Source organism: Amphiura filiformis, chromosome 1 (genome assembly GCF_039555335.1).
Source record: "Amphiura filiformis chromosome 1, Afil_fr2py, whole genome shotgun sequence".
In the NCBI taxonomy this organism is placed as follows: Eukaryota; Metazoa; Echinodermata; class Ophiuroidea; order Amphilepidida; family Amphiuridae; genus Amphiura; species Amphiura filiformis.
In genome coordinates this window covers 15648671-15666223 of record NC_092628.1, presented here as the reverse complement: position 1 = coordinate 15666223, position 17553 = coordinate 15648671, and the positions used below count along the sequence as shown (strand labels likewise).

Sequence of the window (17553 nt, the reverse complement as noted above, 5' to 3'; positions counted from 1 at the left end):
TATATATAGATTTTTCTCAATAGTCGTGATAGTGCAATAACCTCGATTTATTTCAAATGATATAGAAACAGGACTCTGTAATATTGCTCCATTTGGGATGAGAGGGAGAAATCAATATTAATCATGATAATTTTGTCCTCTATTTCGGGCAATGGACCCGGTCTAATGCCCTCTAACCTTTTCTCAAAATTCTGCCATAAATTGAAATCGATTTATATAGTCGAGTGTTAACCATTAACAGAATTTGTGCCGCGCGTGACCTTATGTTTTTTGTTGTCTGACGAATGCAGATAGCTTGGTAAAACAAAATGATGTGATTCTCTTTGTTTATTTGTATTGTTTGATAAACAAATTATGAATGGTACTGTAATAGAGCTCTTGTTATACAGGTGCATCATAAGAGCATTTTGTTTTGGTGATGTTAAACCTTTCAGTGCTTTTCCATCGTGTAAACTATAAAGTACTTATCACCTTTTGCTGAAGATAGAATTTGAATGGTCAATATAATTGTACAAATCGAAACAAAGATAAAAGCAGATAAAAGCGAAGTGTATAATCAACGACATCAATCAAATGTACCTTTTATGTCATCAAATATTCGTTATATGGTGACCTTGCATAAAGTCCTAGCCCGGGTCCTAGCCATGATCGGATTCTATACGGATGATTAAATGTTGCTCTTAATTATTAATTCCAACACTTCTCTTTAACCTCAACAACATTGGAGGGGATTATCTCCTAGGAGGTGTGCATTATCTGTGTTTACTTAGCACTTGACTATTACAGTCATCACCTCAAAAGACGATTTCTTGTGTTCACTGTTGGACCCATGGATGCTTCTCACTCAATTCACCGTAAAAGTGATAATGTACAAGGATTAACTGCGTTGAAACTCTGCATTAAAAGCACAGATGACAAAGAACAGTGATAAAGACCTGGATCGTAATTTTATAGAATATTCATGTCATGCTGATCAGAAAATACCGGCATTGTATTCAATCTATAATGTGCTTGTAGTGCAGTGCGATATATTCAATAATTAATTTAACCTATTGCTATGGTAGTTAATCCTGTTACGTCATCACTTCTACGTCAAATACCTGATGATGCTTATCAGACAGACACCAGTAATTCAACTTAGATATTTTTCATATGATTAAATTAACTAAGTGCTGTCACTTCTGAAAGTTCTTTGTTCAATCCATATATAATTAGACAGCTTTAAATTACATGGCTTGATGATATTCATTCCTCATCTTTTTTCACAAAAATAGAAATCGTAGTTATTTGCAATTTTATGTTGTGCCTCGTTCACTTCTTTCTTCACGTTTCGTTGAAACGTAATAAACTTCAGATTAAGGAAATTTAAAGTTAGCAAAATCCAATTAGCATTGATATTGTTGGATATCTTGTACTTAACGAGTAGATTTGTTTGCAAAAGTTGTTTATGATTTTTAAGTACGGTATTAAAGTTCAAACTTGCATTAGAGGCGCTATCCAGACAAAAGAGGTATCAAAATTTGCAGAATTAACCTGGTTTTTGTTTTTTGCCATTTTGAGGAACTACGCGGGTAGTTACATTTTGGTAGGCGTTTATAACTCTTAGCAATGCAGGGATTAGATTCTATAAAGTGATTGAATCTAATATCTCTTAAGTACAAGTGGCTCTTAATTATATATTCCAAATCTCAGTCAATTACAACTCTTTAATCTCAAGAAGGTGTGCATTATTTGTGTTTACTTAGCACTTGACTATTACTGTAATCATCTCAAAAGACGATTTCTAGTTTTCACTGGTGGACTCGTGGATGCTTCTCAATTCCCCGTAGGAGTAATGAAGTGACAGGATTAACTACGTTAAAACTCTTAGAACAGGGATAAAGACCTGGATCGTTATTCTATAGAATATTCATATCATGCTGATCACTAGCACCTGTAACATTAGTATCTTTGAAAACAGCGGTATTGTATTCAATCTATGATTGCAGTCATACACAGGTAAAGAGTGCAACCTGCTTGTAGTGCAGGGCGATATATTCAAAGATTGTATTAACCTATTGTTATGGTAGTTAATCCTGTTATATCATCACTACTAAGGCGAATACCTGATGATGTTTATCAGACGCCAGTGATTCAACTCAGATATTTTTCACATTATTAAATTGCAAATGTCGTAGTTCATTAGTCATATAATATATCAACTAAGTTTTGTCACTTCGTAAGTTTCTTTGTTCAATCCATGTTTAATTAGACAGCTTTAAATTACATGGCTTGGCGATAATCTTTACTCATCTTTTTTCACAAAAATAGAAATCGTAGTTTTTTTGCAATTTCATGATGTGCCTCGTTCACTTCTTTCCTCACAAAACTAATCAAAGAAAAAACTTCGATGAAGCGTAATAAACTTCAGATTAAGAAAATTGAAAGTTAGAAAAAAAATCCAATTAGCAATACTATTGTTGGAATATCTTGTAGTTAACGAGTAGATTTGTTTGCCAAAGTTGTTTATAATTTTTCCAGAATCCCTTTTAAGAAAGTTTTTAAGTACGGTTCAACTTTGTATTAAAGGGACTCATAATATTGAACTCCAAGCGTTTTATCACTATTCAGTGGGAGTCGGCTAGTTCGTAGACACATAATTTGATTGGACCATAGTAGACAACCCTACGTCATCATGAGTATCGATAACGCGTTATGGGTTGCGGGTATGTAGTGCGTTGTATGAGTAGACCCGGCGCGTAGACCAGAATGCGTAGTATTTGCACTCGCTTGCAGTACACGCAACTGAAGACTTTAAGTTAGCTCATTTTATAATATGGGGCTTTTTTAACGGTAACTTAATTTTTGCTCAATTTTATAGTTATTACGATAATATTTAACTAACTAAGAATGTGACAAAACGATATTTTTTTAACTGTCCTCTGCCACACGGTAGATGATAGTAAAAATTAAAATTCATATCTTTTATTCTGTAAGTATTATTTATAACCGCATTTCATATTAATGAATTCTAGAAATTCCATCATTTATTTCTTGGTTATATCGTAATCATACACCGAAAACATAAGAGGTTGATGTAATCTGATGACTATATTTTTTTCTTCATTCCAGTTTGTTTTTCACTCTATAACATAACCATACACAACTTGACCTAGCATATATAATATAGTAGTCAGAAACAGCAACGTTTATTTCACAGTTTAACACAAAACACTTATCATATAAATCAGAGCGCTCTTGTTTTATCACTTTAGCAATGAGAGGTTCCATTTTGAATAATTGGAACGCACTTAACCTCCTTTAAGGTTATTAATTATTTTAAACTGTTGTGATTTGGTAGTTCACAGCATCTTACGAATGGTAGTGAGCTTTGGCAAAAAATGCATTGTTCAATTCAGAGCGAGTGTGTAGAAGAATTAAAATATCACAGATATACTTTTATAGGTGCTGCGGTTCTTAAGTTACGTTGTAAAGAGGGTTGAAACAACAACACTTTTGTAAAACGTACATAACTCATTAACAACAATAAATTAAGCAAGTTTGCAAAGTATATGATTTGTAGAATGAACTTTTGCAAAACATCAAGGTGTTATTTTTCAATAATATATTGATCTAGATAATGAAAATCGATTTTAGGTTGCTTCGACCAACAATACCTCGTCTACCCTTAAGGCCCTAAAACATCGTCAATAATCTAATACTTTTTGGTGCAAGATATAACAGTTTACCTCATTGGTCAATTACAAATGGATTAAACTATATACCCACCTTGTCGAATCGTAGAAGTATTCTTTGTCCTACATGAAAGAAACACCATCTGACAAAAAGTGGTGGTATTGAAATTCATGTATTAGACACGATGGCTCTTGTTAGGCACCACAACGAATTTGGTCCTATAGAACTATAGGTGCCCGGTTATACCGATGACTCTTTGCATCACTCCCTGGCAATGTAATAAATTGTATTAACCATAATAATTAACAGTTCCATAGTGTTATTGTTTTTCATTTGAATAAAAAATGAATGCGCTGTACAAATGTTCAGAGTACGATAAAAAAAATGCCCCTCGGGTACCGATAGCGCTATAGGACCAAAAAAGATGTTGTGCCTTACCACATTTTATTCCCGAGTTATAAATCTCTGTGATTTTTGGATTGCTACCGTCCTAGTAAAATAGATTAGAATTTACCATTTTAACTGTGATTGTTGTCATGCTATATCTAGAGTCAAGTCGATTTTCAGGTACCAAATCAAACACTACAAAAAAGCTAACAAAAACAAAACCAAAAATGCAATAGAAATACGCGTAACACACTTTTTTTCGCTATAAACAAAATATTTAAAAATGGTGTTGCACATGACTCTTTAAGGTTTTGGGCTAAATGTTTCTGATCCAAACCTGTTGACCTTGCAGAGCCCTTGTTATTTTTTTGTTTATAACTTTTGATTCGCGTTTAGCAAAAAAAAAATTATGTAAAGTACGTAGAGAAAGTCAAAATTAATATTTCCATCATACATGATATAGACCAAATTATTATGCTTAAGCAAATATCTCCGAATCACATTGCATAATATCAGAATGATTGCTATCTCGGGAATGTAATGTATTGTAAAGTGGGCATTCAACATTCAGGGACACAAAACTGCGCTATCAATGGCATTGAAAAGGTTAATTTACAGATTGCGATATCCCGATTTCTTCACATAGGATATAAACCGCTAACTTGAAATACGAAACAAAAGTTTGTCTGCAGCCGTCATGCTCTTACTTCCCAGAACGCTTTGCGAAGACTTGGTTTATACACGATTTATTGCATTATTGCAAGGTACAAATTTAAGTTTTGGAACTCTTGCTAAAAGATGATAATTATTTTTAGACAACGTTGTAACTGAATTACCACTATTTTATGTTTCTACTGTTCATGTTATCGTATCATATTGGGCGTAAAGGAACATTACTGACGTCCCATGAATTTGAGAGTTAATCTTCTAGCTCGTTGATGTTGAACGTCTACGTCTCTTTGAAATTCACTCACTACTAACGTCTTACCTAATTCCCGCGAAAAAAGCTATAGCCTAAAGGCAGTTAACGTGTGTAAATAATACTGTCAGACTTGATTTGTTAAGCATTTTAAAACCTTTAAATGAAACTGGTGCTTGCGCTCCGTTGGATAATTAGTACGTTAGACATGTTCACCTCAATACCGTTATATATAGAATACATGCGACTTCTTTCACACATGAACTAAACCAGGTGAATAGAAACGAGGTATTCGTAAATCTAACATTTGTTGATACTTAATCGTTTTCATCAATTGCAACCATACAGTTGTGGTTTTCATCGAGGCTGAACAAGTTTGCTATAGGTAACAATATACATTTTAGCTTATTGGCGAGTTGCAATGTTTAACGGTTTCGGAAGAGCAATCCAGGGCCCGATTTATATACTTTTGTGTGTGATCATGTCGTAAAAAAATCAGTTTGCCAAATGAAGTTTTGTGAAAACTTCAACGGCAAGGGGATTAAGATCATGTAAAATTGGCTTGTTTTTACTGGAGCTAGCAGTATAAGATACTTCTGGGAAGAGTATAGTAGGTTCATATATTTCTAAATAGAACATGTCATATGTTGTATCTCGTAAGTAAAACTGAGCCAGAAATTCAATCGCTAATATGTGCAGTTGCCGCTAAATTTGAAGTAAATTCACAAACTTCATTTCGCAAACTCTCTAGTTCGCGAGAGTTGAGGACCAGAAAGCTAACTTTTTTGTCATTTTTAGATTTTGGTACCAAAATAATCACCAACACCCACAGATTCTTATGACCATAAAACTTTTTAACCAAATCAAACTTCATATTGCAAATATAGCTTAATTCTACTTAGCCACATCTCAATATAGCAAATTAACAGTTTGAAGCCTCAACTATTTCTGGCACCAACTGAATTTGGTCAAACTCTGAGATAAGGCTTTCTGCATGCACAAAAATATATTGCTATATAATACATTCCAAAGAGATGAAAACACCTCCATGGCAATAAATGTTGAAGTACTGGACACTTCACACTAATCCGTCTTAGACTCTATAGTTACAGAACCATAATTGAATGGTCATTAACTTTAAAAGAGATTATAATAACACATATCATTCACCATTGACAACATTGAAAGTTAGAAGCTGTAACTCAGATATTCATGATGCAGTCATGTCTACAGTAGAATTCATCTCGACCTTTGCAGGACTTAACCCCATTACAAGCTATTAAACCAAGATAACACTCATTGAAACAGCTCAACTGATTAAATCGGATCTTCTCTGGTTGTGCACAAGTGACTGTTTTCATGTGCGATATCGCAATAAAGCTGGTATTCATAGCTTCAGTTGGGTAACCGATTATAAAGGAAACGAAAGGAAACAATGTTATGTGTGGCTTTGTTCACGAAATCAGACAATGGCGTGCTTTTTGTAAACCAGCATTCTTGAAAATGAGCAACATAATGATTTTGACTTAACACGGTTTGGAAATAATTTCTTCATATTTTTGGTGTTATCTGTCGTTTACATGTCCTTCCTAAAACACAAAAGTACGACCCTCTCCAAACACCTAAATTAGCTAAAAATTTAGGACATGTTACAAAACTATATTGTCTAGAATTTTAGAAGAGTACTTTTAATATTGGCCGGTTATTTTTCACACAGCGACGTTAACTAGGCAATGTACTATTACCTATAACATTAACTAAAACACCAAAGTACGAATATTTCCAAACATCTAAATTAGCTAAAAATTTAGGACATGTTAAAAACTATATTTTCTAGAACTTTAGAAGAGTACTTTTAATATTGGCCGGTTATTTTTCACACAGCGACGTTAACTAGTCATATCCCCATACTGTTAACGTAGGGCTATTTGTAAAGGTCACGCGTCAATGGGAAAGAGCACTGTGTATTGTGTATAGGAAAACGGACAGTAACTGCAGTATGTATACATTTTAGTTAGCGCCAGAAAGACGTAAGTAACTCAGTACTTTAATCATTATCATAATTGACTTTTTTTTTAATGAATAGGATATATAACTTCCGGTTATAGGGCCAAATTTGAGTTAAGATATTTACATTATGAGTTGTAAATAGGGTTAGTTAAATATATTAAAATTCAATTTTCTCTAAATGGCATTACGAATTTTTGGTTCTCAACCCTCGATTTATCTCTGTGGAACCCCGTGAAAGGAAGGTAAAAAAACTCTTCCTCAATTTTTAGCATATTGCCGAAATATACATTTATATAAGTATTGCCAGCAATATGCTGCTGTGTATGAACAACAATGTGTATTTTTTTCTTCTTTTAAAGGCAATTACAAACCTGCCTCTATTGAAATAATATAGAGCTGGCGATTTCCAAACTTACGTATCGCACGCCCGGTCACATGAAAGTGATTTTGAATAGATTACACAGGCGTATGATACGTAAGTTTGGAAATCGCAAGCTCTCTAATACTGGGATTTGCATAACTGAACTGAACTTGATTATGCAAATATAATTTAATTATGCATCTCAGTATGTCTGTATTTAGCATATTTTGAATTTTAAATTCAATGAAAACTAATCCATAACGCACGTTATTCAATATTTGAAGTAGCTTAAAGCAGTCAAGATAAAACGTATGTTGTGGTTCATAAATAAATGAATTCTGACTTTAATTCAATGAACTCATGAGTCAATATCCAGACTTGAACATTAAAGATATAATTTCGTGGGACGTAGTTCACAATTTTATCGTAACAAAAGTCTAAGACTTGTTAAAGGTAAGGCCGTTGGTCAAAATTCACTGTAATAGAGCAGTGAAACTGGACATTATATAATAATACTATTTTTCGGTATGTATATGTCAGCTTAGACTATACGAAATATTTCGGAAAGAAACATTTGACCGGCAGCCTGCACTCAAAACGTTAATAACTCATCGTCTTGCCAAGATAGTGCTTCTCATGCATTTCACACGACCTAATACGCTGGAGTATTAAACCTGTTGCTTTTTTGTTATTTTGTTAGCTATATACATTATTCAGTATAGGAATAAAGAAATCCTTGAATTACTCCTAATGATTTAAATGCAAGGGTATTATATTAACCCTGGGGGACTGAATGAAGCTGCTGTTTTTATTGAATGACAGAGAGAACATCCCAGAGGGAAAATTAGTTTGAATTGTGGAGGAAGCAATACTTGTAATTTTGCTGCATTCATTCATGCTGCATTTCATTTATTCATATTTTATTTCCATAAAAATCATGAACATTACATTACATTAAAAAATATACAAACACGATACGTATGGAGGAAAAGGCTGGAAGACCAAAAGGCCTGAAAGTTAGCCTTTCCCTAAAATCAAATGAAATTAGCAAAACAAAGCAACTTTACAAAACATAACCAAAATACAAGACAAGGGACGGGGACTCGCGGAAAAGATTTAGAGATATTTAGAGATGTAGCTGTAGTTTTTCACACATCCTATATTAGAAATTCCACTGATTTTAAACACCGTTCCCAGGAATTGGCATCGCTTCATTATATAATTTATTTATTAGTTTATAACGGAACAAGTAACAAACAGCAGATGTGATATTATACTACAAGCAATAACAACAAGGAGCATTATTTTCACCTACCGTATTCAAGGACTCTTCAATATCGGCACAAGGGAATGGGAGGAATTACAGTTAATACGAATGGAAAACAATTCATACCAAAACTCTTCGAGTAACGTGCCTTTATTCGATGGAAGTAAAAACTCTTTTTACTAAAATTGGTTGTTTTTCATATCATGCTAAACTTGTAATGGCGAATTGTGGAAAGTGCATTGTTTGCTCAAAGGCAGACTCGCTGTAAAAGATTTTGGTATATGTAAGGAACTGTCAGGATGTTCTAGATAGACTTTGATCATACATGTAGGTATTCGTTAATATTGATCTTCATTATATCTAAAGAAAATAATAAATTTACTATTGTACTATTTCAAAGATAATCACATCGCCACAAATATATATCTACTTTCTGGCAATTATCCTATAGCCTATAGCTTGAACCTACATTAAGTGGTCAATCCTATGTACCTTAGTCTAATACTTCGTAGTGCTAATGGATAACTATAATTACATGGAACAAAGGCTTTTCGTGTAAATCCAGAAATAGAACTACAACAAATATGACAATTCTTTCAATATAATGCGCGCTCCGGTAAGTTTGAGTGGTTACTTCGATATCGTATTTGATTTAATCGGGATATTTACATGTTGTTGTTGGTTTTTTTTCAAACCTATGTTTTTAGTATAAGACAATAACTAAGATACAGCATAATGTGAAACAAGGCTTGAAACAAGAGAGTATTCCTTGAAATATCAAATTGATCAAAATACATGCAGTGCCTGATGAATTAATACAATTATATTTAATTGTGTTATACAAAATTAAACAAATCCGAAATTCTGTATAGAATTTATATACAAATGAAACTCAATTTGGGCAATGGACTCGGTCCAATGTCCTCTAACCTTTTCTCAAAACTCTGCCTTCGATCGATTATAACTGGATTTTGGTATTACTCATTACCCATGGAAATACTTGCCTTTGTAATACATTGTTGTCTACTGTTTGCAAATTTTAGCGCTTTGAAAGAAATGGCGGGAATGATTTTAATATCAGAGAGGCTGACAGGCTCTGCGTTATAGACATAACAGTTTTCAACGTAAAAATTCCAAGTTTTGAGATTTTCTCAAATTATCAAGAGCTATCTTAAGAATCACTGAACCAATACTCAGCTTAATGCATTTTAAATGCTGATTCCAAATATGGTCATGAAAATTAATTTTTTAATAATAAAACTTGTCGTCTGCAGTCAACACCCACGTCGAGAGCGTTAATGATAATTATGTTGCTCATGTTAAAATTAATTTGTCAGTGCTCTACTAGACTACTATCCTTAGGACCGTGAAACGCATATGTGATGCGATCAAGCAAAATCAGTCGGAACTCGGAAATATCAAATTTTCAGTTTCTTATAGGCTACTAATAATAGCATTTACAAAGCTGCTTTTGCAGAAAAACCCATTGAAATTGGACAACCAGTTCCAAAGATATTAGCAATTAAAGTGTTTCCAAAACAAGAGGAAACAAAAGGAAATATTCGCTTTGTTTGGCTATATCTCAAAATCAATATTGCCGAGTTCCGACTGATTTTGCTTGATCGCGTCCTATATTTCAAGATGAGACGATGAAATATTAATCACCTATCTCTGGCTAAAATGACATTGAACGACATTTTTCGACCAACAAACAAAAGTAAAAAAATGAAACGAATATGATAAAAAGCCAATCGATCGTATTATCAACACCAGCTTATCCGACTCAGAAACGTCAACCTTTACAATGCAAATGTGTTAGGTCTCTAGCATATAACTCCTAGCAAGGGATCAGGTTATTCACAAGCGATTCAATCTAATACCTCTCAAGTGGCTCTTAATTATTTATTCCAACACCTCGTCATCGCCCCTCTTTAATCTCAACAACCTTGGAGGAGATTATCTCACAGGAAGAGTGTATTATTTGTGTTTACTCAGCACTAACAGCACTTGACTATTACAAGAAAAAGCATCATCCTAAATGACGCTTTCTTGTGTGCAATGGTGGAGCCATGGATACTTTTCAATACCTGAAGATGTTTATCCGACGCCAGAAAGTCAACTCAGATGTTTTTTTATCTGATTAAAATTATACAAAAGGTGTAGTTCATTACTCATATCATATCAACTAAGTTTTGCAACTTCTGACGATTCTTTTTTTTTTCCCATAGATAATTATAATTAGAGAGCGTTAAATTACCTCGAATGAAAGATTGGAAAGACTTGACGGGGGCGATATTCGTTAAAAAAAATCGTACTTTTTTCCTTTCTCACAACACTAATTAAAAACATTTCATTGCAAGGTAATAAACTTCAGATTAAAGAAATTTAAAGTTAAAAAAAGTCCGATTAGTGTTGCTATTTTTGAAATATTCAAACATTTTCCTATATTTGTTGGTAAATGTTGTTTCTGATTTATTTAGAATTTCTTTTAAGGAAGTTTTAGTGAATGTAGATTTTTAAGTACGGTTCCATAGATAATTTGCAAAAAAAATACATTTAACGCCTAGATGCTTTGAATAATGCGCTTTGAAATGCTTTGAAATTACTACATTACATTTCATAAACTCAATATTTATAGTAATCAATGAAGGCACCAAAATAGAACCGGTTTTCGCAATCTTATATAGTGGATATAGTATTTTATTCATTCCGGTTTTTTTACTTTATAACCATACACAGCCTGAGCTAGCACATATACAATAGTAGTCAGAAACAGCAACGTTTTTTTCATGGAACAGAACACACTAATCGTATAAATGTATATAGCTACTGATTTATCTGATTCCAATTTCAATAAGTGGAACGCACTTATACTCTTAACATATTACTATTGACGTTGCCAATGCAGTTCCACTGATTTGGGTCGTACTTTTTAGGCAAGATATTACATTATATCTCATTGGTCAATTAGCAATCGTTTGACGCTAGCGAGTAAACTATACATTTACCTTATCGGGTCGTAGATGCTCCTGTTTTCTTGTCCTGCATTCAAATGTCACAAAAGAAACAGATTGAAATTAATGTGTTAGAAATGGTGAATTTAATATCTTCTTACCGCATTTTAAAATGATATTATACCTATGCTATTAAAATACCATAGGTATTAATACCTGTGAGTTTGTGACTGGTAATAGATTAGCATTTACCGTGGCTGTGCACTCTAGACGTAGATTTCTCGAGGAATTGAGCTTTTTTGATACTTAGGTATTAATAATGTTTTTATATAATTTATATACAGATATATACACCAGGCACAAAAACTCGTCAGTTACATTCATCCTTGCTGTTCAATAACTTGATAATTTTGGAATATTCTGAAATATACATTTTGTTAATTGGACTTTGCTTCTCATTTGCCCCCCTGTTCGTGAAAACGAACAAGAATTGACCAAGATATGCGCCTCCAAAGCCTCAAACCCCAAAATCAAAAGTTGCATTTTCAACGATTTTCAATGGGAACGCATCGTTGTATTGCACACAAGCACCACGGTCCAATCAATAAAGGACACAGTGTAACAGGCACGATTGAATCGTTAAAATTGCAACTTTTCATTTTGAGGTTTGAGAGTTTGGAGGCGCATATCTTGGTCAATTCTTGCTCAATGTTCACGAACAGGGTGTCAAATGAGAAAGATAAGTCCAATTAACAAAATGTATATTTCAGAATAATCTAAAATTATCAAGTTATTGAACAGCAAGGATGAATATAACTGACGAGTTTCTTTTTGTACCTGTTGTATATACATGTATATATATTCATGTACATAAATACAAGCGAAGAAAATTGTAAGTTGGCAAATCCCAACTGCATTTTTAGATGGATTTTATTTCACTATTTGACTAGTGTTCGTAATCTAAAAGGAAAGAAACCATTTGTTGCATTAGCGGGATACACAATCGCAACAACGCATGGCGTCGCGTAGCTGCGCAATTTTAAAAAAACATATAAAATATCACGGACTACCTGCACATTTTATTTTATCAGAGATTGCTTGTTTTTATTTGTCAATTCCACAGTTTAGGCCTATTAGTATATTAAGTACCACCGGGTGTACCAACATTCCAAAATCAGACTTTCGATCAATGTTAGGGTGTCAAGGGACGTCACTGATATCCTATGATTTTCTTCTGCACGCGAGACAAGACAAAAAACGGCGAGACTTAAAAAATGACGTCCAGTTTAAAAAATGACGCCGAGAATAAAAAAATTAACGTCGAGAATAAAAACAACGTCGAGAATGAAATGATAACGTCGAGAATGAAATAATAACGTCGAGTTGTAAAATACAACGTTGAGTTCAAAACGATGACGTTGAGATTGTAAAACCAACGCCGAGTTTGTAACGAGTTTTTTCGCGTCCAGATTTTTTTCGCGTCCAGATTTTTTCGCGCCGAGAAGCGCCCTCTATAGTCTTTCTGTATATATTATATCTCAATACTAGTAATTATTATAAACCATGCAATTTATTGATTATTTACTAATATTATTCATATTTGAAAGAAACAACAATGATAAAGATAGCACTTGAGCTGTGATTATTGGCAGTATATTGTTCATGTTTCATTGTAGGTAATTGCTATGCGTGTTTGTTAAAGTCCATGATAGTGATAGTGTCTCATTATCTATGGTTGAATCCAGCATGGTCTTGACTTGGTGGAGGTCAGTGCAGAACTGCCTAGCACATGAAAAAAGCACATAGTATGGGGTGGGTTACCATGGTTATCAGGTCAAATTGCAAGGATAGGACAGGAAATGGGCAAGGTCAGTGATGTAATGTTAGGTATGGGTAGCAGGTAGGGTCACAATGGGTTAACAAAGACACATTGGGTATGCAGGCAACATATAAAGACAAAACATGAAATTTATACCTGTTACAATAATTTGAGTGATAATTCATGTTTGACCTATTGGCTCTGGGGAGTGTATACAGGGTGTCCCAGAACAATAAAAAAAACTGGACCTAAGTTGAGAAATAGGCATCAGAATCCAAATATTTAAAAAACAGCGTATAGCCCAATATAATACGATGATTTTACTTGAATCGGTTGAATGATTGCGAATAAATTAGCGATTACATAACGCATGAATTAATCATTTAATTTCAAGTTTGAAAGAAAGTTCATTCAGAATCAGAATCAGCATTATAGACAATCACCCAAACAAAGCAGGTATAAGTCAAACTAGACATTAAATGAAAATACAGGATCGAACATAGAGAATACAACATATTATTATGAACATGAGAAATTAACTATCATTACTTAACATGTTTAAAGAACGTTTTTAAGCAGAATGAATGAAATTAGCAAGAGCAGTGATGGCATCATTCTCATTATCGCTCATAATGAATATAAACTTATTATATTATCATTAAGGTTGCCAATATCAAAATTCAAACAAAGTACATGCCAATGGGCTTTATATTTTAGTAAAATCTTTTCGTTCTTTAAATAATCAAAGTTTTCCCGGACAAAATGTTACTTTAAATATTGTCCTGAATAATGAATGCAAAAGTTTTAAACAAAACATTGCACAGTATCAACTATACACTGTAAATTGGCTAGAACACATTGAACACGTCAGTCCCCCTAAAAATCATAATAGAAGAAACAAAGTAATAATTCCCATGTGCATCTTCCTTTTTAGCACCTTTTGTGGGCCCAAATGGGTAAAATTACACAATTGTACGCGCTTCGTGCGCGATGACCCATCAAATAGCAAAACGCACGTTCATCTAGGGCTAAAATAGTCCAAAATTGAAATATTTTCGTGCGCACAAAAAGTCCCATCAGCGAAACCGGAATGCTCGTCCCCCTACTAGCCCTCCCCCCACCTAAATGTTAATGCTTCCACCGCGACTGCTTAAAGCAGGATTAACATAACACCGTTGGATTATGAGAGGACTAACTTTAATGAGATACACAATCTTTATAAGGAAGGGGTGAGCAGTATGAAAAGCGGTGGGGGGGGGCACTTCAATATGAAATGTATATAGGTGTAGGGCTGACACTTTCACAGTAAGGGGCATTTGGTGAGACCAAAATATAAAAAATATGGGGTCATTGGGTGAGAGCATACATATTGGCATTTGGTGAGATCAAAATGTACAAAATATGGGGTCATTGGGTGACAGACGGACCGTTTGGATCTAAATTAGTCCGGGGCATTGGGTAAGAATGACCTTTTTCAAAATAAGGTCTTCGGACGAGACCCTCGAAAATTGAATTTCTAGTTCTAAATGGCTTCAAATGGCTTTGTTATTTCAAAATAAGTAACAAAATCAGTGATAGATGACTCGTTGCTGTTCAAATGGATATACATGTATAAGGGTCTTTGGGTGACAGATCAAAAGGAAAAAATAAGGAGTATTTGTGTGACAGAGCATGGGGTCTTTGGGTGACTGCGGTGCTGAAAAGGGGAGTCTTAATGGCCCTACATACGCGTCACTTCCCCCCGGAAATTGCATTGATGCGGGCATTATATCATGATTATAGTAGGCCCTAATCGCTCATTTCTTCACAAACAGTCAACCGAATCAAATATAATTTGCGTACATAATAATATTATAATAATATGATGCACAATACAATGAGCTAAACGCCGCTTTTTACATTTTTTCCGATGCCTATTTCTTGACTTATGTCCAAATTCATTCACCAGGGTATTTCTGGTTCACCTTGTATATCATGTTATGCTGGTTATTTAAATTTCACACGACATAAGAGTCATTCCATTGAACTGACTATGGCAAGTGTAACTAGAAAGGTCGTAACTTAATTACACAAATGCTCTTCTACCATATTCTTCCTAGTTGTTCCACGGAATTAACCTCGGAATCAATGTCTGTCCTCTGAATCTCACTCATAAGATTTGCCACACTCACCATATTCTTTTATTTCCGCCATTACAGATATTGAAAATGACTAGCTATTTGGACCATGTCAACATGGCCAATCAAAAACTATAGAGGGCGCTTCTCGACGCGAAAAAATCTGGACGCGAAAAAATCTGGACGCGAAGAAACTCGGCGTTACAAACTCGGCGTTGGTTTTACAATCTCAACGTCATCGTTTTGAACTCAACGTCGTATTTTAAAACTCGACGTTATCATTTCATTCTCGACGTCATTTTTTCATTCTCGGCGTCATTTTTAAACTGGACGTCATTTTTAAGTCTCGCCGTTTTTGTCCGGTGTGGCGTGCCATAGTCTTACCTAATTCACACAATAAAAGGACTGTAGCCTTAAGGGAGTTCATTTGTGTATATAATACTGTCAAACTAGATTTGTTAAGCATATTGAAAACTCTAAATGAAACTGGTGCTCGCGCTCCGTTGGATAAGACATGTTCATATAAATACCCATTATATAAAGAATACATGCGACTTCTTTCACATGGTATCTTAATAAGGCGAATAGATACGAGGTATATAAATCTAACATTTGTTGATACTTAATCGTTTTCATTTGAACGATAGGTTTGAAGTTTTCATTGAAGCTAATTGAGGCTGGAAAAGACTGCTATAGGTAACAACATAACTTTATTGTACTGGAGAGTCGCAATGTCATGAATGTTTAACGTTTTGTTTCGGAGCAGAGGAGCAATCCCGGTCTTAATTTGCCTCACAGAATCATTATAAGAAATATATTGTTGTAAGAACCAAAGGGTATTATTGCTTTTAACATTGTGACAAACATTGCATAATTGTGACGTGTCATGTCAAAAGCGGACACTTTTGGGCAGGATCGCAAATGGAGAAATAGCCAAAAGTCTGCCTGGGGAGATTTTTTCACAATGTTATTAATGTTTAGAATATTGTCTGATAGTTTCAGACCGGAATATAACTGGCATTTTGTATTTTTTGAGACATTTTTATTGGTAATTCCTACTCTCAACATTGTCAATAATAGTTTTAAAGGCCGATATCTCAATTTCCAATTTTATAATACCATAACTTACGAACTCAATATCTTCGCTTAGGAATGTCTGATTTCATTGGGGAAAACAAACGGCATTGTGGAGCAAAATATCCTTATATTTAAGATATGTAAAAACCTCAAAATTGATAACCTGCCCAAAAGTGTCTGCTTTTGACATGACACGTCACAATTATCCATCAAATTGTATGGTCTCATAGGCAATTTATATAAAGACATGAGATTTATAGATTTATTACTTATTTATTTACTCATTTATATGTATATTTATCTTTGGGGAACTTCAGTCAAAGGGAAATACACACTTTTTTCTGGGTTTTTTTTGCGGAAAAATACACTAATTTATATCAGTATTGCCAACAATTGGCTATTCCATTTAAAATCCACACTGCCCATGTGGAAGATTTTGGAAATACCTCCCACAGGGGGTATGACTCCATTTGAAACTTTCCCTCCCTCAGTGGACGATTCAGGTTAAATCTTTCTCCGAGGGTGTATGTAGGCAAATGGAGCCACCTAATGTGTTCATTCCATTTAAAATTCATACTCCTCCTCCTGTGGAAGATATTTCCAACATCTTCCACAGGGGTAGTGTTGATTTCTAATGGAATAGCCAAATATGCTATGTACGCTCATTTTCATTTATTCGTACAATAATTTTGTTATTCATAGGCGATTTTGTTTGGCTGAATCATTGCTTACACAAACCGGCGAATATTGTCAATAAAATAATACAGGGCTTTGCATAATTAAAATTAATTATATTTGATTATGCAAAATTATGTATCACTCTGTATCCCTTTATTTAGCATATTTTAAATTTCAAATTGAAAACAATTTGTTTCGCTTTAAATTTTTTAATTCATACCACATTATTCATTATTTGAAGTGGCTTAAGGAAGTCAAGATTAAATGTATGAATGTGTTTGAAAAGTAG

The 17553-nt window shown here is 34.0% G+C and overlaps 1 protein-coding gene across 2 annotated transcripts in view; it reads left to right on the top strand.

Moving 5' to 3' along the window:
- The window catches only part of LOC140159026 (thyrostimulin alpha-2 subunit-like), a 183465-nt gene that overhangs the window by 137889 nt on the left and 28023 nt on the right, over positions 1 to 17553 (top strand). The gene's annotated exons all lie outside the window — the stretch shown is intronic.